Source organism: Amblyomma maculatum, chromosome 3 (assembly GCF_055883805.1).
Source record: "Amblyomma maculatum isolate TAMU_Amacu chromosome 3, ASM5588380v1, whole genome shotgun sequence".
NCBI lineage: Eukaryota > Metazoa > Arthropoda > Arachnida > Ixodida > Ixodidae > Amblyomma > Amblyomma maculatum.
The window spans coordinates 203,642,684-203,665,104 of NC_139346.1; the positions used below are offsets into that span (position 1 = coordinate 203,642,684).

At 46.0% G+C, this 22,421-nt stretch overlaps 1 protein-coding gene across 1 annotated transcript in view; it reads left to right on the forward strand.

The window, feature by feature from the left end:
• The first annotated feature begins 330 nt into the window (after nt 1-330).
• The window catches only part of LOC146197469 (uncharacterized), an 80,250-nt gene continuing 58,159 nt past the window's right edge, over nt 331-22,421 (forward strand). The window contains exon 1 of the mRNA XM_084599301.1: nt 331-482. The gene's annotated coding sequence lies outside the window, so the exon portion shown is untranslated. The remainder of the gene's footprint in view (nt 483-22,421) is intronic.

The following is a 22,421-nucleotide window of genomic DNA, read 5'->3' on the forward strand; positions in this document are numbered from 1 at the left end:
TTGAGGATTCGGGCAACCACGAGTCGCTGTTCAGTGCGTGAACCTCCGCGAAGTGATTCCCATGTTCCGTTTTGCTATTAGAGGCCGATAAACCGCGATTCGTGGCGCTTCGCTCCAATCCTTCATCTATTATTTCTGAGCCGTTGTCGCTCCCCAATATCCACCCGTTCAAGAAGGGGCGGGACGGGGTGGGGTCAAGAAGGCGGCTGAAGAAAAAGAGTGGAGAGGCATTGTTGGGGTCCCGTGGCGGTGGCGTCGTCGGCGGCGGCGGCGCGCCAAGCGTAGTCGCCCCCTCTTATCGATCGCTGGCTGACGGCCGCGCTCGTCTGTCGGCCTCTCAAATAGGCTCGTCAGGGGCGACGCAGCACCATAGCCAGCCCAGGTGCTGATTGCAGACAGGCGCGCGCGCTCAACGCGGCGGCGAACACGACGGGCTGGGAACAGCGGCTGCAGCCGGACAGCAGCACAAGTAGCGGCAACAGGTAAGCGCCGCTCCGCAGGATGCGCCGCGTGCCAGCAACTGCAGCAACGGGATGGTTTCGTCACACGATGTCGTATGCAGCGCTTTTTTGGGGATGTCTTCTCTTTTTTCAATCGTCCCGTTGTTCGTTGACCGTTTCGCGATCGGAACGTTGACAGCTTGCGCCCAACATCCGACTCTTCCATGCTTTGTTCTCCGCGCTGCGACGGAATGCGCGCTCTTCCGCGTCACGGTTTGTCGGACGCTCCCAGAGCGGTGCAGGACTCTTACAAAGCTTGCTTACGTGCGTGTGCACCCGTGATTCCTGGAGTCACGTTTGTTAGCAGCTGTCGCGAGCCACATGTGAAGGAGGAAATCGCTTTCAAACAAGGCGATGCCTTATTTAAATGGACCCTGAGACGAATGAGATCAGAACGTCAAAAAATATATGTCAAGTGGAAGTTTTAGGTTGTGTTTGTCCTATTATCGCCGCTTTCCGGACAGACTGAAAAAAAAAAAATCTCCAAGAAGGCGAACATGAAGGAAGCGCGTAGACTGTCAGCGGCGAAGCGGTACCGGCATTCCGCCAGCGGCAAATTTTATTGCAGCTATATTTTGCAGTGACCTTGTAGACGGCTTCTCTTTTCTTTTTTCCTTTTTTCTGCGATATTTATTGCCCTGGGAAATAAAATGATATGCTATGAAGGATACGGTGAAATAAATGTATAAAGGTTGGCTGATGTAGTGAAGTCGAGGAGTGAACGACGATGCAGTCCCTGCGTCCAAGCGGCATATGAGGACGGATTGTGTGGGGAGAGCAAATGACGCTTTCGTGACGCAGCTCCTTCCCATAGTGATGCGCTGTCTTCATCGTCAGGTGTTGCGGTTTTTGAATGAGTAAGCGGAGAAACCTGAAGGAAGTGCAACAGCAAGGCAAGGCGAGAAAGATCCAGCGAAGTTGGCATTAGGCATGCTGCTCCTTTTCGCAGCAATTGTTGAATGGGAATTAGCCCTTATGATAAGAGCATTTCAGCTACCTTTATATGTGGCAGTCTAATTAATCTCTTCCCCTATGTAGCCGAAGACGTCCAAATAGACTTTATCAGAAAAAGCTATATGGAAACGAAGGAGCTCTGCTGTCAACAACGCGCGCCATTTGTTGTCACGTGATTAAGTTTGGTTTATGAAATGGCGCACGGGTGCCCGGTTTGGCGGGGGCATCTCGACATCATAATCAACCGCAGCATGGAGAGATGCCGCGGTTTGGTGGCATTTCTTCCTCGCATTCCATCAGTTCAGAGCAATGAAACGCACAAAGTTTTGTGAGCCTCCACCGATGGCTTGAACTTTGCGCGCATATGTAGCTCATCACGAATTGCACCTTGCCACCTCGCTAGAGCCTTGATCAGTGAAGATGTGCAACTCGACCAGTCTCTTGTGGAGCAGTGCAAACTGAAGGGAGAAGGTAGCACAGTGTTCATGAATCATAAATATGCAGCCACCTTTATATTATACTTGTCGACTGGCGTACATTGTATTCTTATTTTCTTTCTTTCTTTATTTGTTTCTTGTGCCGGACACGCCTCGTAGCGCAAGATGTCGACTGTGAGCGCTAGGACTTGCTTATGCAACAAAACCAAATGTGTACACAACGCCCCGTCAAACGTATTCGGGGCACAGCTTTCACATGTATAATGGAATGAATGCCTATTGAATGCTCAGTGCAGCGGAGCATTCAAAGCGCGCATAAAGCACCAAGCTTTGGTCCTTAATGTTGCCAGGTAGCTCCATTATGCGGCTGAAGCGAACAGCCTTTGGATTTAAGGCTTCGTGCCCAAGACTTTGCATGCAGTGATTTAGACCCTGACTTCACCGAAGAGCTGCTTCTATACGAGCTAAATCGGCGCAAGGTTGGATAACGACACGCGAAATGCGGTGTCCAGAGATAAAATATCATCACATTCTTCAGGATATCAGAGCGTATCTATACCGCTGTAATCTGTAATGCACAGAAATGAATGTCTTCGGTGAAGTTACATTGTGCCTGTGGAATAAACTACGTACAAGTGGACCCGTAGTTCACTGTAACAGTTTGCTGTCGGACGCCTCATTTCGCCCATAGTTTCAAGCAGCTGACATTAAACCGGGGTAATATGTTTAATTTATACCTTTTTTCTACAACCGTGCCAAAGCACATAAAATCCATTTGTGTTTTACACCTCGTCGCACTACTAGGAGTGTTTGAAAGCTGCAGGTCTTCAGCAATCACTGGACAAGAAGGATAAGTCGCCCAATGTATTCGAAAGCAGCGATGAATATCGACTTGAAAAGAAAGTCAACTAATTCCCGGCGAAGCGCTTACATCTGGGTAGTTCCGCTTTAATCATGGGATGAAGAGAGGCCAAGAGCACGCATCACAAAGCACACATCCTCTGCATATAGAGTCCATTTGAAGATAAATATAAAAAGGCAGACATGACATTTCGATGCATCCTGTACCGATAAGTCACAGGAGAGGCCTTGACCTTTCCCGGCGGTGTTGTGACATATTACTCCCCTGCGGCGATCTGATAACTCGCTCGAAGGGACATAACGCGTGCCAACCGATCCCATCGTCAGCGTGATCAATTGCAATCTTGCAAAGCGCCCGTACCGCATGCGCGCCAAGCTGAACAGCTTGGCCGCTAAGAGATGAGCCTTCAGCTTTGTTTGCACTTTTCCTGCACCTTCTTGTTCTGTGTTCGCGAGGAAAATAAGGGAAGACCACAACAATAGCATGAGGGAAGTGAGTCGACCGAGGCCTTCGACCGGGATGGTACGTGGCCTCGATCTGGCCGGCGAACAAAGCGCGCTGGTCTCGAGCAGCAGTTTTCGTGTCTTGCGGCCATCAGCGCCATTACCGACCGTCATCTGTTCTACACACGGGCGTGCTGCCGCGCCCCATTATAGTACTTGGTGGACATACACGACTTTGCACCGGTTCGATCCGGTACCTACCCGCTAATACCGGTGGTGACCTCGACCGGCACTGCCGTGCGCCAGACCATCCCCACCGACGGCGCATATCGTTGTTGAGAAAGGGGTTGTCATTGACCTTCAGAATGAGGCGTACATCTTTTACACTGAATTCGGAACGGATCGAAAGATCCGTTTCGAGATATGCGTACAGACGCAGGACTATATATTGTCCCTATTACCCTGCGGCTACCGCTGAGTCGCTGTGCGCACGAAATTAAGGACAGCACTCGATGTATGCAAGTCAATGGCTTAATCTGTAATAGCTCGTGGAGTAATGCGCATTATGAAACTTGAGGGAGGCGATAAAGAACAGATAGGGGCGTTCACCCAATTGTACTGGCCTGCACTTGGGCACAGATATGAAAAAAAAAGCGAAAAAGGATGTACTGTATATAGCAGGGGACGGCAGAAAGTTAGGTGGGCGGATGAGGTCAAGAAGTTCGCAGGGGTCAAGTGGAAGCAGCTAGCACATGAAAGGGTCAGTTGGAGGAATATGGGAGAGGATAGCTACACACTGCAGTAAGTGTAGCCCGGCTGATGATGGTGATTATGACAAAAAATTGTCAATACAAAACGCTGTGTTTGTCGGCGGTAATCTAAATGGATTTCTCAAGTCTGGAAAGCATTAATAAACGCGAACAAAATTGCAGTCGTATAATCCAACAGTTGTTCCAGTATAGGAGTGTGCTCTCTGATACGGACTTTTGCACCTATGGAAACATGAATGAAAAAAAAAATTAGTTGTGGTTGAGCTCTGGTTAACCTTAGTTGAATCGCGAAAGCAACGGCGGAAGCTTCAAGAGGTGACACGACGTGCCTTCTTACGAGTTGTATGAAGAATGCTACAGCAGCTTACTGGGCCCAGCCAGACGCCCGACACATTCGTTTAAGAAGGCTCGATCAAACATTAAAATTTTATGTTCCGCGTGATATTCCGCGTCATCAGGCATGCTTACTACATAGACTTCGTTTAAACGTGGCTTTCACGCACAAGTACTTACATTTAATTGGACAGATGGACTCGCCGGAATGTTCAACTTGTGGCATCCCAGAGACTGTGGACCATATATTACTGGTGTGCCCAGCGTATGCGCACGAAAGAAGTGTGCTAGCGACTTCCTTGAAGCGTTTAGACAAGAGGCCTCTGTCGGAGGAACTGCTGCTGGGCGCTTGGCAAGACAAGGGGAAGGGTGCCCAGGCAGTGCGTGCTCTTTGCCGTTTTTTGTGCGCCAGCGGACTTGATTCGCGCTTGTAAAACAAGCTACTGTGTCTGTATATGTATTTCATATGCATTCTCCCACATCGTCACCCATCATGACCTTCTTTCTTCTCTCCTTCCCTTCCCCAGTGCAGAGTAGCAGGCCAGATTTGAATTATTCCGGCCAATCTCTCTGCCTTTTCCTTTCAATAAATACATCTATCTATTATTTGGCCTGCTACGTTATTCCCCTATCAAGCCCCATAAGTGTAAGGTGATACATTATTGGGGACACTTAAGCTCATCCTTTAAGGTAGCTTACGCGAGAGCGTAAGCCATCAGCCCACATATAAAGTCACGCTTCAACCAAGCCGTAGGCACGTGCCTGCGTGTCGTAAGGGTAACGAGAATGCAAACGGTTCTGGCAGGCTGATTCTGATATCCCCCTCCCATATGAAAGGAGAGACCCGAATTGGCAGCTCCTGCCCGTGGCATAGGGGTAACGTGAATTCAAATGTCACGGCAGGCTGACTTTTTTTCTTTTTCTTTTTTTTTTCTTTTTTTTTATGACGAGACCGTAGCTACGCCTCTTCACGGCATATCTGCGGCCACGCGAGGTGTCGTTTTGGCTGTCGTAGCATTGCCTTCGCAATAAAATGCGTATTTAAATCGCAATTACAAATAATCTCATGCAGAGCGGTGATTAGACAACGCAAGATCCATCATGGAAGGTTGTTCAGAGCGCCTCTATTGTTACATTGCCCTTGAAAAGCTGGCTATTCATGAGAGAAAGCAAGTTTTCGGCGCACTTGTGCACCGCACGCCGCCGAGGCGAGATGATGACGGCCATTGGCTACCTAACTGGTAACGCAGCTAGAGTGCCGAAGGCCCAGTCAGGTGACTTGTACGCCACCTTTAGCTTCGGTCCCACGGCAAAAACTGTATTTTGCTACAAACTGCAATAAATCAAATCTAATTGCAACTATTACAGCTTTAAACGCGAGCTGACAGCACCGTTGAGAAAATCCTACGTCTTTAGCGAGTCTCGCGTGAAACTGCGCATGCGCGCTGAACCCTTTGCCACTCCCCGCGCACGTCCCATACAGCGCCCACTTGGCGCCCATAGATGAAAGCGCCGCCATCCTTAATGGCGCAGACGACGCTCCATTTCCGAGCCACGCCGCTAGCATACACACCTGGCTGGCCCAAAAGGAGGCGGGTACGTAATAACAAAAGAAGCACGAGCGAGGTAACCGGACGTCAAGCAAAAAGCGAGCGGACCCGAAAAAGACGCTGGAAGTTATCGGTGCGCCGGTGTATGTATGTGTACACGCACGTATATGGCCACGGGTCCCGGGCTCCATTACCGGAGGCCGGAACCTCCTTTGATGACATCGTTTTCATCCGCCTGCTCGGGCCCGCCGCCACCACGGGCCTTTGAGGTTGGACCCAGAGCGTCCAGCGCCGAACCTCCGAGTCGTTAATCTCCCATCGCCGAGGTTGCTGAAGCACCGGAGCAGGTTGGCCGCTGAGAGGGCGGTCGAGGCGCGCTCATCCTTCACAAGCAGACGAGTAGCGGAAGGGGAGAGTTTCCTGTCCGAAAATTCGCCCGGGAGGCGTATATGCCTCGAAAGAAGTTGACCTTTCGTTGTCTGAACTTGAAGTGTTTATAGAACAGATTTAATCGCGGTTACCGCCAACCTCTCGAAAGGACTCGCACTTCCTCCGACGGAAGTTCAAAGGAGCCTCCACCGACTATTGATGACGAAATGGTGAAACAACTCAAGCGAGAGAGAAAACAAAGAAGTGACTTAAAAGACAAACGTATCTTTCAGGTCATAACAGGTTAAGAAAGTGGTCTGTATTCATAAATCAACATTTAGCTATTGCAGTTGCAAGCGCATCAAAGTGTGTATGTCTCATGGTTGGCCCTTTGTACGTATAATACATACTCTCTGTTGAGCGTTAGGCAATGTCATCAAGATTCGCACTTTTTAGCATTCACGAAACATTGTAACGAAGCTTGTCACAGCTGTCGCAAGCTAAGGAATAAAGCAAATACTTTATGTACGGCTAATCTATAGCCAAGGGTTGTGTTGAACCTTTGACCTGCATTCGGCAAGACCAGCGCGCTCCTGGGGTGTAAGTCCACTGTGCTCGAACAGACCGAGCGGTACGGAGCGAAAGAGTGAAGGAAGCTCTCGGACTCCGCAAAGGAAAAAAAGGGTGGCAATGCAAGTGGTCACACGCAATGAATACGTAGCATCTGTGCTTATTTCAAATAGCGAGTAGAAACGCATGGGGTCATGAGCAGACATGGCAGTAATTGAATTACAGTAATGAAATTACTGTAATTTAATTGCCTTGTTCTGTAATTTGTAATGTAATGAATTACTTTTTCAGTTTGGTAATTTAGTAATGTAGTGAATTACTTTTTGGTAGTAATTTCGCAGCAAAGTATTTAATTCCTCTCGAAATTACTTTTACTAAAGTGCGCCATCACTCTTTCAATAGACAGCAAAGTAGAGTGCGCGAAAGCAGGAACGACGTGCTGTAATCCGAAGCCAGCGTAACGGATAGGCAAAAGGAGACAGAATTGAGCAGAACTATAGTCAACTAGAATACTCTGGAGAACAAGTTGTTGTTTTCTTTAATAGCTTTACTTAGTTTTTGCATTTATGGAAACTAGAAAGTAATTTCAAAAAAAATGAATTACTCAGTAGAAGTATTTGTAATGTAATTTCATTACTTTTGGGGAGCAGTAGTGAGGAATGTAATTTAATTACTTTTCTGCTATTTTCAGCAAAGTAATTAGTAATGTAATTTAATGCCTTTTCAAAAGTAATTTTGCCATGTATGGTCATGAGCCTCATTGCAATGAAAATGACTCTTCATGCGCTTCCATATGGTACTATGCTTGTCATTCCAGCTTCAGGGTATAAATACGTCTTCTTTCTTCCTCGAACCGTTTGGTGGCGTCAAAGCCAAAAGTTTGTCCTCGATCGGGTATATCGTATTCCCTTCAGTCAGCTCTCGGAGTCGAAGTAGTGTTTATCAGCTGCATATGGATGAACTCGAAACGCGACAGTACAGACATAAAGTCATCCAGAATTAACGTTATGTCAATCAATATGATTGCAAGGCAAATGATTGGACATGATATAGAGTTATTGAGAGGTGATTAAAATATATGGAGAGAAAACTTACACCCGAAAGGCATTACTGACCTTCTAGCCTTAACTTTGGGTTGAACACACGAAAAACAATGAAAATGTGCAGCAGAAATTTGAAGACGCAGGGTATTCTTCGTGAAAAATAAAATATTCTGTGTACATAATTATTTTAATGAGGCTGCGAAACTTGGTACCTTAACGTGCATGTCAGGTCTGCATGGAACAACTATGCAAGCAACGCTTTCTTCATCAGCCTGCTTGCGCATTCCAACGCAGCAAAGTTCTTTTAAAGCGGTAGTCAATTCTCTTGTCATCATTATATTATTGTAATTACTGGGCATCAATTGTTTTAACGCCTTAGCGTTAGGAGTCGCTCTTGGACTCCCAGCATCGGCGTCTGTTCTCTGGCTGAATCCCGAAAGCTGCTGCATGGAGAGGGAGAACACGTGCCGAGATACGGGAGGAGCGTGAAGAAAAAAAGGCTTAAGAGTGGAGTGTGGCGGCCAGGGAGAGCGCGAGAGAGGAGGGGACAGCGGAACACGGCGACAGCTTTGATACGCCGACAAAGAGCTTTATCGGGGGTCTTGATTTGCCGTCGCATGCCGTTTTCGGATTAACTTGTATAGACGTTAATATAATCATGCATCATGCTGATGAAGACTAATGCTAACGCGTTTATGGTCGTGTGAATAATCCATTAATTTCCTGTGAATTTGTTTTTGTGTTATGGAAAGGGCGAACACAGCACTGCTTATTGCTTTGGATCAAATCGATCGTTATAAGTGTGAATGACAGTTGCGGCTGCCGCGTTGCGTGTTACAAGAAGAGCGACTGCAGAGGTCATTGTCATCAAAGGGGGCTCGGTTTTTATAGCTCTGCATATCTAGCAACACAAAAACATAGCCGCTACAGATGACGATGATCAATAATCAATCAATCAATCAATCAATCTTTATTTAATGTGCGCAGGAACAACCATGCGGTCTTCGTGCTGTACACAAAAAAAAATGAAAATGCACACACAAGTTTTACACACACAGAATACAAAAGAAGGAACAAATAACACATGAAATGAAACTAAGACGAAAAATGTCACCATGGAAAGGAAGAAATCAATGAGTAGCATGTCTTATATGCTACTCATATAAGACATGCATTAAAGGCAGATGACGATGATACATAATAATAATAATAATAATAATAATAATAATAATAATAATAATAATAATAATAATAATAATAATAATAATAATAATAATAATAATAATAATAATAATAATAATAATAATAATAATAATAATAATAATAATAATAAATCTTACAGAATATATACACAGCCAAAAAGGGCTACATCGCACGGACCGGGGCAAAAGTTGAGTTCCGAAAGAGGCGGATATTATGAGGAAATTTTAAAGGGGTGTGTGGAGGTATTACAGGGGAAAGACATCGGCTCGCAACAAATTAAAAATTTCAGCACAGCATGTATGAGACTCTGCACCTTACAGACACCCGTTAAGTGCTGGGTCCTTGCTTCCTTTTTTCCGCTGCGTTACAGGTCCGTTGACCTTCGATTTCGCATAACGTTACATGCATTGTTTCGATGTCTTGTGCCCCTTGGTCTTATACTTCAATGTTTAACGTTCTTTCTTAAACGACAAACGACGAAAAATATTTATGAATCTAGCTAGCTCATATTGATTGTCGTCCAAGCGATCCACAATCGAGTGAGAGACCGCGAGTCCGAATCGAATTCAGGACGCGGCACAATGCGCGGACAACAATGAACCGGCCGCGTACACAAACGTGGGAGTGGAGATATATATGCACTGTCCTCTACGCATGTATACACGCTCTCTGGATGCAAGTTCGTCGCTGCTTTAGTCGTCAATTTTTCCCCGTCGGTAAATTCGTAAAGCCCTTTCCTCTGCCCTTCGTTCCTCACGCGCGTTCGAATGTGCTCCGGTGGCTGCAATGGGACGCCGAAGCCTGGATCAGACGGAGGCAGAGGGCTGGGGCACAAGGGATTTCGGACAGTGGGCGCACTCTCGCGTTTAAAGGGGAACTCGCGACGGCGGGTGAGTATTGGTTTGCCCGACGCTCTTTTGAAGAGGCCGGTGCTGGAATCTAAAATACGCGATGCGTCCGCGGATTTCAGCAAATAGCAGCCTGCGCCGTTGAGTCTATACCAAAAAAGAACATACAACAGTTGACTAAAGTGGTGCTGCGAACGCCTGCATGAGCACTCGACTTTGTACGTCGAAAACAACTTCGATGCAAATGCGGGGATTATTGAAGGTCGGCGACGCAAATACTTTTGCAAACTCAGAAGTATTGCTACACCCTATGAACGGGAAAAATCTAAAGTTGCTTGTCCGCATAACTAAAACTCTAAATTCATAAAAAAAAAAAACGTATTGAAAAGGCCTTCAAAAACGTTAGGATTTCACACACACCGCATATTTTCATGCTAGCGAAACGCAGTGCTACTCTTGTCCACACAAGTTTGCGAGCGATTAATTATTATTCTCATCGTTCGAAGCTGTTGGCGCCATCACAAAAATTCAGCTACAATGTCTTTAATAACACTTTAAGGAGAAAAAAAAAAGTACAGCATAATACAGCACCGCCTAAGTGGGCTGCAGAACTTCGCAATGTCCATCTTTGTCTGTTGTTTTGAAAAAGCGATTTTTTTCTTTTTTCGTGTGAACAGAATATTTCTCTGCCATTCTGTCCAGCGTGAGTTGGAAATGCAGCAAGTAGACGCTTTGACGAAGAAAAATGTCACGTGTCACGTGCACAGACGCCGTGTCACAAAAGGATCAATATTGACGCCGCTAGGATCCGATCCCCTTTATGTGATTCACGAACGTCTGAGGGGATTTTAATGTTCACGCTAAGGCACACGGAACATGTTTAACTGCTGGCTGAACTTTGTGCCGCTTTGTATCCAAATTGTCATGAAAGAGACAATCCAAGTTATGCTGTCGTGCGTATAGTTCAAGAGGAGAGTTTTAGAGGCCAATATTATATTACGAATTTAGAGACTGTCAACATCGAATGTGAGCCCAGTTTTTAAAGTTTCTTTATCGGCAATGTTGTTAGAAGTAACGAACGTCAAAAATACACGACTACAAAATAACAGCTTGTGGGTCGAGTTGGTGCATAATACCCAGAACAGCGGCGCAACGAATTAAGACAAACACGAAGAGAGAACAACACAGGCGCACACTACCAACTGTAATACAAAACGAAACCCGAACTTCTTTCACACCCAGGCAGAACTTCCTGGCCAACATTATTGTTGGCCAGGGATATCTGCTTAGGAAAGAAGAGGTGTACGAGTGTGACGTACTTGGGTGTAGAGGAGGAAGTTGTGCCCGGGTGTGAAAGAGGAAGTTCGGGTTCCGTTTTGTATTACAGTTGGTAGTTTGCAAGTCTTGGCCGATCCCCCTGTGTGGGCATGTGCCATCACATTAGAGGAGAACAACAACAACAACAATAGTTTGCAAGTGTTTCTCTCTTCTTGCTTGTCTTCATAGCGCCGCAGTTCTGTGTACACTACTCATCATCATCATCAGCCTGACTATACCCACTACAGGGCGAAGGCCTCTCCCATATTTCTCCACTTAACCCGGTTCGAGTGTACATGACTACAAGCTTGTTAATTTCGGTTTCCCTCGTCACACGTTTGTAAATTGGCCTTTATTCGTAGTATTATCGCCGCAGTATTATTCGTAGTATTATCGGCTCACTGACTCTCATAAATATACATTCCGTACCGATTGTTTTAGACATTCGTTTTTTTGCTTGCAATTAAGGAATGAAATTGATTTAATTTCTGCATCACTAAGTTAGCATACTATTGGCGAAATCTGTAACGATTGTGGAATTGTTACGAGCTGAGTAAATCATATTTAGCCAAGTACAACAAACCACTCACATCATTGTGTAAGACGGCGTCAGCATTACTACATTATTTATCATGCATAAATGCACTATTTTCTGCCAGATGTGCTGTACCAATCGTTATTTATTTCGTGGTATCTGTACTTCTCTTCCGTAATCCAGTAATTATCTGTATCCAGAATTTACTTAAACGCAAATAAGGATCTGTTTGTATTAAAGTTGTGTGTTAATTTATGTGTCCATCCTTTAAAACTTCAAATCGAGAACATTGACAGCATCTCAAAAAAAAAAAATAATAATAACACTGCTTCCTCTTCACAAAATAAGGTAACTATGTATTTTCAGCATTAGAAGCACGAATGTTGCCATGTTATTCATATGCAACATGGGAAACCTAACCGCAATATATGAGAACCGAATCGCATTGGCAATTCAGAAACATTGAAAAATTGTGCTCGCTTTCGGTGTTGATGACCTTTCAATTAGTAATATAACTTTGCAATCTGAAATCAAATACAAAAAACATGTTAGTTAATTTCTGTAATTATTCGCCTCAATATTGAGCTCTGTTCTAGATGCAATGCCAACTTCGTTGCAGAATGAAGCTGCACAGACGGCACTGGCGTAAACCTGAGACGAAAAGAAAGAAAAAAAAAAAAAAAAACAGCGTAAAAAGCTGTCTCTGTACAATTCTTGAGGATGCGCACTATATGCAGGGCAGCATTGAATGCTGCACTAGCGGCTCGTGCTTAAGCAATATTTGCGAGAAAGAGAGAAATCTAGAAATTGATAAAGGGGCATTCAGGCAATGAGACGTCTAGCCCACAACTAGACCCCCCAAAAAAAGCTTCAGAACAAATATGACTTCGTTATTTAGCCCACCTCCATAAAGAAGAAGCAAAAAGAAGAAAAAAAAAAAACAGCATTGACGGCGTGGATCAGAGTGCATCCTCCCTCTAGGCGCTCAGCTCTTAGGCAACCCAATCTGGAGCTTGCTCCGCAACGGCAGAGCTAGTTTTTTAGCATAGCGGAGAGAAGCGTCCCCACGTGTACGCATGGCTGCCGGCTGAGCGCGCGGGCGGGTGAGAAGAGCCAAAAGAGTGGGGTTTCTCATTTTTGTATTTTTTTGGTTCCTATCGGAAACTTATTTTATCTGTACTTTCGAAAGCGGGAAATGATTAGTCAACAGTCTGAACAGTGCGCGCATTTTCAGGTTATGGGAAATGAACACGACCACTGCTTTCAAAGCGCGCATGTACAGGCTTTCATGAATGAAAAAAAAAAAAATGAACATGGCATCGCTATTCCAAGGCGAGAGGCTATTTGAAGAGTCGGGGTGACATCTCTTGTGTTGTCAACGTGGAGGGGGCCAGCGCCGCCTCGTGCTATGCAGAGGATGGATAACCGAGGCAGCGGCGGCATTTCTGTTCCTACTAAAGAAAAGGGCAGCCTTTTCTAGCAGACGACTCATCGGTGTGTGTGTGTGTGCGCAACAACAATGAGTTACCTAGACGCCAGTCGAGGATCAAGTCGTTAGGAGCCACTCATCATTATTAGCTAGCTCACCAACTCGCGCAGCAGCGCTCTAGCAGCGAACAAACTTCCCCTCGCCGCTGTCGGCATGGATCAAAGGGGAAGGTGGCAGGTATTGCGCCAATGTCGGGAAAGCACACCACAGACACGCGCTATGGCATTGGTAGCTATACTTTGTGCTCGTCATCCCAACTGCAGCGAGTGGTTAGTCGCCGACGGTAACAACCTCTTCCGTCGACCTTAATTGTTGGGGCTGTTGCCTAAAACGTCTGCTAACAAAGAGAGTAAGCGGACATCTAAGTCAATGGTCGTAATGAAAAGCCGCCTTCTCGTAGCCTTACTATTATTTTTTTTTTCGCACAGCAGCCGTTTAAAACCAAGGGCCGACATCCACCAATCAAATTCTATAATATTCTCAGTAGTGGCATGAGAAAGCCAGGGGTATGCGTGGCACTCTGCCATCCGTAGACTTCAGCATATGTTAAAAACATGTTCGTTTCACTTGCGGTGCTTGAGGATCACTGTCAGCTGCCTACGTGAGAAATCTGCCGTTTACATTTCCCTCTCCAAGTTGGACTTTATTTTGAAAGCGCACCGTAATTAATCATTCTTGTTTTCTTGGATTCCTTGGAATGCGACGGCGCCCAGAATTTAGTAATGATTGAAAGCGATCACGCACCGCACACACATAAACAAGCCCTGAAATGCTGCGCGTAGCAGACGACGAGGGCTTTTTTTTTTTTTTTTTTTTTTTTCATCTAAATTATTATTTTTTTTTTTTATTTTGGGCGTTTAGCTCCTTTTCTTTTATCTTAAATTGGATTAAGCCTGGCAAAGCTTTGCTGGTCCGGGCTCCCTCTCTCTTTATTTTACATTTTTTTCGTCATATTCTGAGAGGAATAATAAAAGGTAAAAAAGGGTTCGCGTATACCGCAGCAGATCTTGAGGGGAGCGCTCCAAATACGTGGACACATTGTGCATGTCCATAAGTTCAGGGTCACGTTTACGTCGTCAAAAAAAAAGCAAAATACGGCGACTTTGTCACTCTATTTAACCTCACTAGCGCTACTGTTCTCCGATACCCCGGACATGCATTGCAAGAGCTTCTCGGAAAGATTCCTCCCGTCGACGGGCGCCGATTTAGAAGTATCGTCCCTTGCTGAAATGGAAGGAACAATGGGGACAAGAAAAGCGCAGTGCTAGCACGTCACCCCGCGCGGCTGACCGACACGCGCCGGCCGGAGCTGATAAAGTCTCAATCCCACAGGGGGATTTTCAAGTACTTCGTTATTGTCCTCGGTATCTCTTTACTGATAAGCGGTGCATCCGCTCCGGTCAAATCATGGCTTCTTGCTTTTGCTAGACAAGCATCAGGAGATAGCTTCTGTATGCGCGTAACCTCTTTGCTCAATATTTTTTTTTCTTTTTTTTTTGTGTGTATGGAATACAAGCGTTGATCCGCGACACTAGAGAGTTTTAGTTTCACGTACGTGGGAGCTTCACGTACGTGAAGCGCCTACGTGTGACCAGTGCGCATGCGCAGAACGTGAAGAGTCCGCGGGAGTTTCACGGACGTACGTGAGATTCGGATTTTCACGTTGGCGTCTTCACGTTGCTGGCGTACTTAAAGTTGACAACATGGCGACGCCCTGCCCGCCCGCTTCACAGCAATAACAGCTTCGCCGCTAATTCCTCGGCGCCATATCGTGTTCTAAACTGTTGTATTCGCTTTAAGCTTACCCAATCTAACCCTCGCGTAAAGTTTCAAGTGACAAATAGCCTTTTCTTTTTATATAGAAGGACGATTTTTCAGCTGTTAAGCCTGACGCAGAAGCGTTTGTCGTCGTCATAGCAACGATCTCGCGAGGTCACGCCAGACCAGAGTTGAGCGAGAAGTGGCTAGATAGAGTGCCAGATGCAAGCGTCAGGCAACCAGAGCCAATCCGTTGTAGGGGGAAGGTTGTGAAGTTGTAAGCATGAGTTCTGTTGGTTCTGTTGCCCAGCGAATTCGCTTTTCCAAAAGCGACGATCTGTATATGCTTCGCGACGTGAGAGAATGCAATCCATTCGAAGACTGCATGCGACACGCTGTGCGGTGGACGCATGTAGGTATGCGCCTTGCTAATTGTTCACTGTGGAGCAACGACGTTGAGAACAGATATTTCCAATTCGACCGACTCTTGGCTACGGCCGTAGCGTGGCTCGGCTCAAGGCAGCTCGACTAAACAAAATTAGTTTGGTTCATCTGTACTAGATGGCGCGGCATAACACGTACGCACAGTTTTTCGAGGCTTGTGTGAAAGGTCCATACATTTTGCTTCACGTACACCACGTTTGCACCACGTACGTGAAACTAAAAGTAGTCCTGGCGAAATTCGCGCAGCGCACGTAGAAATCTCACGTTTGCGTACGTAACTCTGTACGTACGTGAAACTAAAACTGTCTTACGCACTCCCGTAAGGGAGGTACGCGCCCCTACCTCCGAGCGCTGGCTTCTGACGGAGCCGGCGCAACAAGTGAGGAGAGGAGTACGCGCCGCTACGACGGCTATAGCTCGTCTAGCCATCGTAGCGTAGCGGCGCTTTTTGCCTACGACCGAGAGAGTATTGATTTTAAGGAACTATTCTCATTTCTCGTAAAAGGAAGTTGTGATATCGGGAAAAGAATAGTCTCCTATCAAGCAGCAACCGCGCTCCAAGTGTATCCCTCTCTTATTTGAAAATTTATGAGGAAGGAGTACATTGTGTATTCTTTATATGCCTATCGCACCTCAGTACTTTGCACTTCCTATTTCACTTTACAGACTTATCGCACTTAGATTTTGAATGACTATTGAGAACAAGAAATAAGGGGAGCAGCATCCATGCTCAAATAACCTTCTTTTCACAGTAACCTTGAAACGCGGGAACGTCACTGATCAACCCTCTCGCTGCTATTATTCCTAATACTGCAGCACCGAATAAGTAGCCATTTATCTATTGCTACAGATATATCAGGTGCGGCGGTGGCGTTGCGGTAGAACATCCGCCTCGCATGCAAAAGGACCGGGGCTCATATCCCGGTGCCGCGCAATTCTCCACCGGATGAAAAAAAAATAATAATAATAAAAAATCCGCGTGTCGATGGAATTGCATACACAGGTTTGGGGTGCGACCTGATGCCGGTGAACACCTCCGGCAACGCACTCCCTCACCAGAACAGGAGCTGGCCACCCTGGTGCAGTAATTGGCCACAACCTCCTATGATAAGCTCCATAAAACCCCGGCCCTCAGTCACCAGCGGCTGCGGAACAACTGACCACGGCGGCGGTCAGACCTGTGACGCAGCAGGGGGTGCTAAGAAAGCCTGGCTCCGCTGGACAGGCCGCCATTGGAAACTGACCCTGGCAACGTTTAATGCTAGAACCCTAGCTAGTGAAGCTAGTTTAGCAGTGCTGTTAGAGGAACTAGAGGGCATGAAATGGGATGTCATAGGGCTTAGTGAGGTTAGAAGGCCGAATGAAGCATATACTGTACTGAAGGATGGGCATGTACTGTGTTATCGAGGTTTACCAGAGAGGCGACAACTAGGAGTAGGTTTCCTTGTCAATAAGTATATAGCAGGTAATATAGATGAATTCTATAGTATTAATGAGAGGGTGGCAGGCATCGTAATTAGGCTTAATAAGAGGTATAAACTGAAGGTTGTACAGGCCTATGCACCTACATGTAGTTATGATGACCAGGCAGTTGAAAGCTTCTATGAAGATGTAGAATCGGCAATGCGAAAAGTAAAGACGCAGTATACTGTACTAATGGGCGACTTCAATGCCAAGGTAGGGAAAAAACAGGCAGGAGACAAGGCAGTAGGTGACTATGGCATTGGTTCTAGGAATAGCAGGGGGGAGTTACTAGTTGAGTTTGCAGAGCGCAATAACTTACGAATCATGAATACCTTCTTCAGCAAACGGAAGAACCGGAAATGGACATGGAAAAGCCCTAACGGAGAGACTAAAAATGAAATCGACCTCATAATGTGTTCAACCCCCGCCATTGTGCAGGATGTAGAGGTAATCGGGAAAGTGCGATGCAGTGACCATAGGATGGTGAGGTCCCGAATTAGGCTAAATCTGAAGAAGGAACGCAACAGATTAGTAAGAAAGAAACCCATCAACGAATTAGCGGTGAGGGGGAGGGCAGAAGAGTTCAGGATCTCGGTACAGAATAGGTTTTCAGCTCTAACTGAGGATGACGACATTACCCTAGAGGCAAGGAACAATAATTTCAGAGATATCATTACTGAGTGCGCGGTAGAAGTAGGCGGTAGGATAGTTAGAGAGGATACCGGTAAGCTGTCTAAGGAGACGAAAGATTTGATTAAGAAACGCCAGACTATGAAAGCCTCCAATCCAACAGACCAGATCGAATTGGCCGAGATATCAAAGCTAATCAATAAGCGCAAGGTGGCCGATATAAGGAAGTATAACATGGACAAAATTGAGCATGCTGTAAGGAATGGGGGAAGCCTTAAAGAGGTAAAGAAGAAATTGGGCATAGGCAAAAACCAGATGTATGCGCTAAGGGACAAGGCGGGCAACGTCATCACTAATATGGACAAGATAGTCAAAGTAGCCGAGGAGTTTTATACAGATCTCTACAGTAGCCAAAGTAGTCAGGACCGTAATGAGATTGGCGGTAGGGAAAAACAGTCAGACGTTCCACCAGTGACGAAGGACGAGGTCAAGAAAGCACTAGAAACTATGAAAAGAGGGAAATCAGCTGGAGAGGATCAGATAACTACAGATTTGCTAAAGGACGGGGGGGATATCGTGCTAGAAAAACTGGCCACCCTGTATACGCAGTGCCTGGTGTCATCGACGGTACCGGAACCATGGAAGAATGCAAACATTATCCTCATTCACAAGAAAGGGGACTCTAAAGACCTTAAAAATTACAGACCAATCAGCTTACTGTCTGTTACGTATAAGGTATTTACTAAGGTAATCGCTAATAGAATCAGGACAACCTTAGACTGCAATCAAGCGAAGGATCAAGCAGGGTTTCGGAAACGGTACTCTACTATCGATCATATCCATACCATCAATCAGGTGATAGAAAAATGCTCGGAATATAACCAGCCCTTATACATAGCATTCATTGATTACGAAAAAGGATTTGACTCAGTTGAAACCTCGGCGGTGATGCAGGCATTGCGAAATCAGGGGGTAGACGAGCCGTACGTGAAAGTGCTGGAAGATATATATAGTGGCTGCACAGCAACCATAGTTCTGCATAAAGAAAGTAACAAAATTGCCATAAAGAGAGGTGTTAGGCAAGGAGACACAAACTCCCCAGTACTATTCACAGCTTGTTTAGAGGAAGTATTCAGAGACTTGGAATGGGAGCAGTTAGGGATAAGGGTAGATGGAGAATACCTCAGTAATCTGCGGTTTGCTGATGACATTGCCTTGCTAAGCAACTCGGGGGATGAACTGCAAATAATGATTGATGACCTAGACAGTAAAAGTAGAAAGGTAGGCTTGAAAATCAATATGCAGAAGACTAAGGTAATGTTCAACAGCCTCGGGAAGGAACAGCAGTTTACATTAGGTAGCGAAATACTGGAAGTAGTAGGCGAATATGTCTACTTAGGACAGCGGACCATGAAAAGAAAATAACAAGAAGAATAAGATTCGGATGGAGCGCATTTGGCAAGCACTCGCAGATTATGACTAGCAGCTTACCGGTATCGCTCAAAAGGAAAGTATACAACAGTTGCATCTTGCCTGTACTCACCTATGGGGCTGAAACGTGGAGGCTAACCAAGAGAGTTCTACTTAAGTTGAGGACAACCCAGAGGGCTATGGAACGAAAAATGGTAGGGGTAACATTAAGAGATAGAAAGCGTGCAGAGTGGGTCAGAGAAATAACTCAAGTTACCGACATTCTAGTGGAAATTAAGAAGAAGAAATGGACATGGGCAGGACATGTAGTGCGAAGAGAGGATAACCGATGGTCGCTGAGGGTAACAAACTGGATTCCAAGGGAAGGAAAGCGTAGCAGGGGGCGGCAGAAAGTTAGGTGGGCGGATGAGATTAAGAAGTTCGCAGGGGTCAAGTGGATGCAGCTAGCACAGAACCGGGTTAAGTGGAGTAATATGGGAGAGGCCTTCGCCCTGCAGTGGGTATAGTCAGGCTGATGATGATGATGATGATGATGATGATGATGATGACAGATATATCATGTCATCATCACTTCTGAAGGTGCTTAACTTCTACCAGAATGAGTAGAATGTTGAAAAATTAAACAGAACAATTCTCGGAAGTAAAGCAATACAGACAGAAAGCTACGGCAGGTTCGAGCAAGCGCTTCAGGTTCTGGCTTTATAGGCAGCATTCCTCTTGAGACTGGAAACCTAGAGACAAAATATGGCTCGGCACAGTAAAGAGTCCGGCAATCTGGTGTGTAGGTGAAGAATAACTTCAGCGGAATAGAAGCAGGCATAGTGACCAACACGTACGTCGCTCTGCAAAATATTAATTTCGCCTTTGAGGTATCATGTATTTCCTGAGTTGAAACGACAAAAGGAGTCGAGAAATACGCTACAGCCCAACGGTGTTCTCTTGCTGTATCTAGGCTAGGGCGGAATTTGTTTTTGGTGTTAAGGGAAACGAAGGGCGCAGCCTTTGCTTGCAAAACACCCATTAACGCATGTGTACAGAAAAACGGCACCACTCGGGAACGAACAGAAACTTAGAACACGGCGCCATTTTGTAATCATTCACGTGTAACTTCACTGAGGCTGTCTTTGTCGTTTCCGGCAGCAGTTCCAACCAGGTCAACGTAACTAATTTCTGCCGCCCACTGCGCCTGACGTGTGACATTCAGCGGCCCATGACAAGCTTGTTATCTCCTTCCGCCACGGCCGTTTCGTTCATGTTATTTGTGATTGCAACATCAGCGTTCTCACTTGGGTCATTATCTGATAAAACTATATTAAAAAGTCACACTTTATAGAAACTGAATACTCACAAATCAGTTATGAGTACGCAACGAGAATATTTGAGCATTAACATTGAGATGAAATCAGAATATCTGAAACACGCAGCTAGTCACGAAGCATATGCATGGAACGTATCGCTCGCGCTGGACTGCAACAGCGTGAAGGAGAAGACGAACATATATAAGGCGCTAACGCATAAACGCTAACGCCCCCCCCCCCCCCAATCAATGAATTAACTGATCGCTTCACTTATTTCTAATTGTATCGATATTCACCTAAATGAAACCAAATGTTTCTTTCTTAAACGATAGGGTTTCTGTCATATGTTAGCCAACAGGGCTGTGTCATATGGCTCTTGTGTCCAACACAAAACGTTTCCGTGGTTCAGGCGCTTGCTGCATTGAGCAATTAAGTGACGCAAGAGAAATGATGCAACCATGGGCAATACTCTCGCAGTATTGCAGGTCGAAAGGGCGACGTTTTTGCTATATCTATAGCTGCGACTATTGGTGTTATTATTTTTTGTCTTATCGTGCGCTCGTGCGTCATTAGGATCCATGGGTAGAAAATTCGATGTCGGGTCCTATTATCACTCTGTGCCGACAGATAACGTGCCAACAAATCGCGAACTGACGTAAGGGAACGAGCGTAAACACTTCCATGGAGTACGATTTCGGCAGCAGTCGCGTGACTGTACTGTAACTGTTATGATGCTCTTCTTGCTACGTTCAGAATTTGAAAGCGAACAGGAACTTGGCAATACAAAATTGCTTTCTTCCTAATCTTCTACTGCTGTGTGCATAATTGCACACATGTGGTTTATGGTTTGTATAACTCGTGCTATGGTATTTCCAGTTGTGATGTATGGTTGCGAGAGTTGGACTGTGAAGAAGGCTGACCGCCGAAGAATTGACGCGTTTGAATTGTGGTGCTGGCGGAGAATCTTGAGAGTTCCTTGGACTGCCAGAAGATCAAATCAGTCGATATTGTCGACCATAAACCCTGACTGCTCATTGGAGGGTCAAATTCTAAAGTTAAAGCTCAGCTACTTTGGTCATCTGATGAGAAGAGAGGAGTCGCTGGAGAAAGATTTGATGTTGGGAAAGGTTGAGGGTCACCGGAGAAGGGGTAGGCAGCGAACGCGATGGTTAGATGGCATCCTCGAGGCACTGCAGATGAAGTTATGTGATGTTAGGAAGATAGTGAGAGACCGGAAAGCGTGGCGTGATATGGTCCATAGGGTCACGAAGAGTCGGACACGACTGAACTGAACTTCTTTATGGTTTATGAGGTTTAACGTCCCAAAGCGACTCATGCTTTGAGAGGCGCCGTAGTGAAGTGCTCCGGAAGTTTCGACCACCTGGGGTTCTTTAAAGTGCACTGACATCGCACATCACACGGGCGCCTATCCTCTAGCCTCCACCGAAAAGCGGCCGCCGAGGCAGCGATTCGATCCCGTATCCTTGGGCACTACTCGAGCGCCTAACCGCTGTGCCACCCCGGCGGGGTAATGCACACATCTGCCAACGCAACGTTTAGTTGTAAAAGCTGCTGATCCGCGAAGTATGCCGGGAACTCGTGCCCGCGAGCGTTGACGCATGTGTTTTTAGCACGCTCTAAATTCAACTCAAACGCAACGAACGCCGTGAATGTTTGACACCTGCGAGTTCCGAACGCTCATCGCATTTGCAAGGAAAGTTTGTATCCTGTCGGGCGCTCAAAAAAAAGAAAAAAAAAAAAAAAAAGTCATACGCATGACCACCCACGAGGCCACATTGCGAAGGAAGTAGTTTTCAACGTTGGCAACGCCCTCTATCTGGCAAGTAACTCATCACTGCCGCAGGATAATGCCCGTTGCGGACGCATTATCGAGCTTCGTCATGACCGACATCTTGACAAAGGCGCTCATGGGCGCGTGTTCGACCGTGGTTGTTTCTCGTGCCGTAAGTGTCCGCCGCTTATCTTCGACGTGCGTCAGAGCAGCTCGCACTGACGTCCGTGGTGCCCTACAGGGATATCGGCCCGAAACAATGGAAGATCGCTTGTCTCTCGCGCGTGCTTCCAGTTCTCTTCCGACTTTTCTCACGAAGCTATTTGTTTGCCAGTTGGCGTTAACGGAAAGCCCCACGTATGTACGTGTAGCACTGGGCAC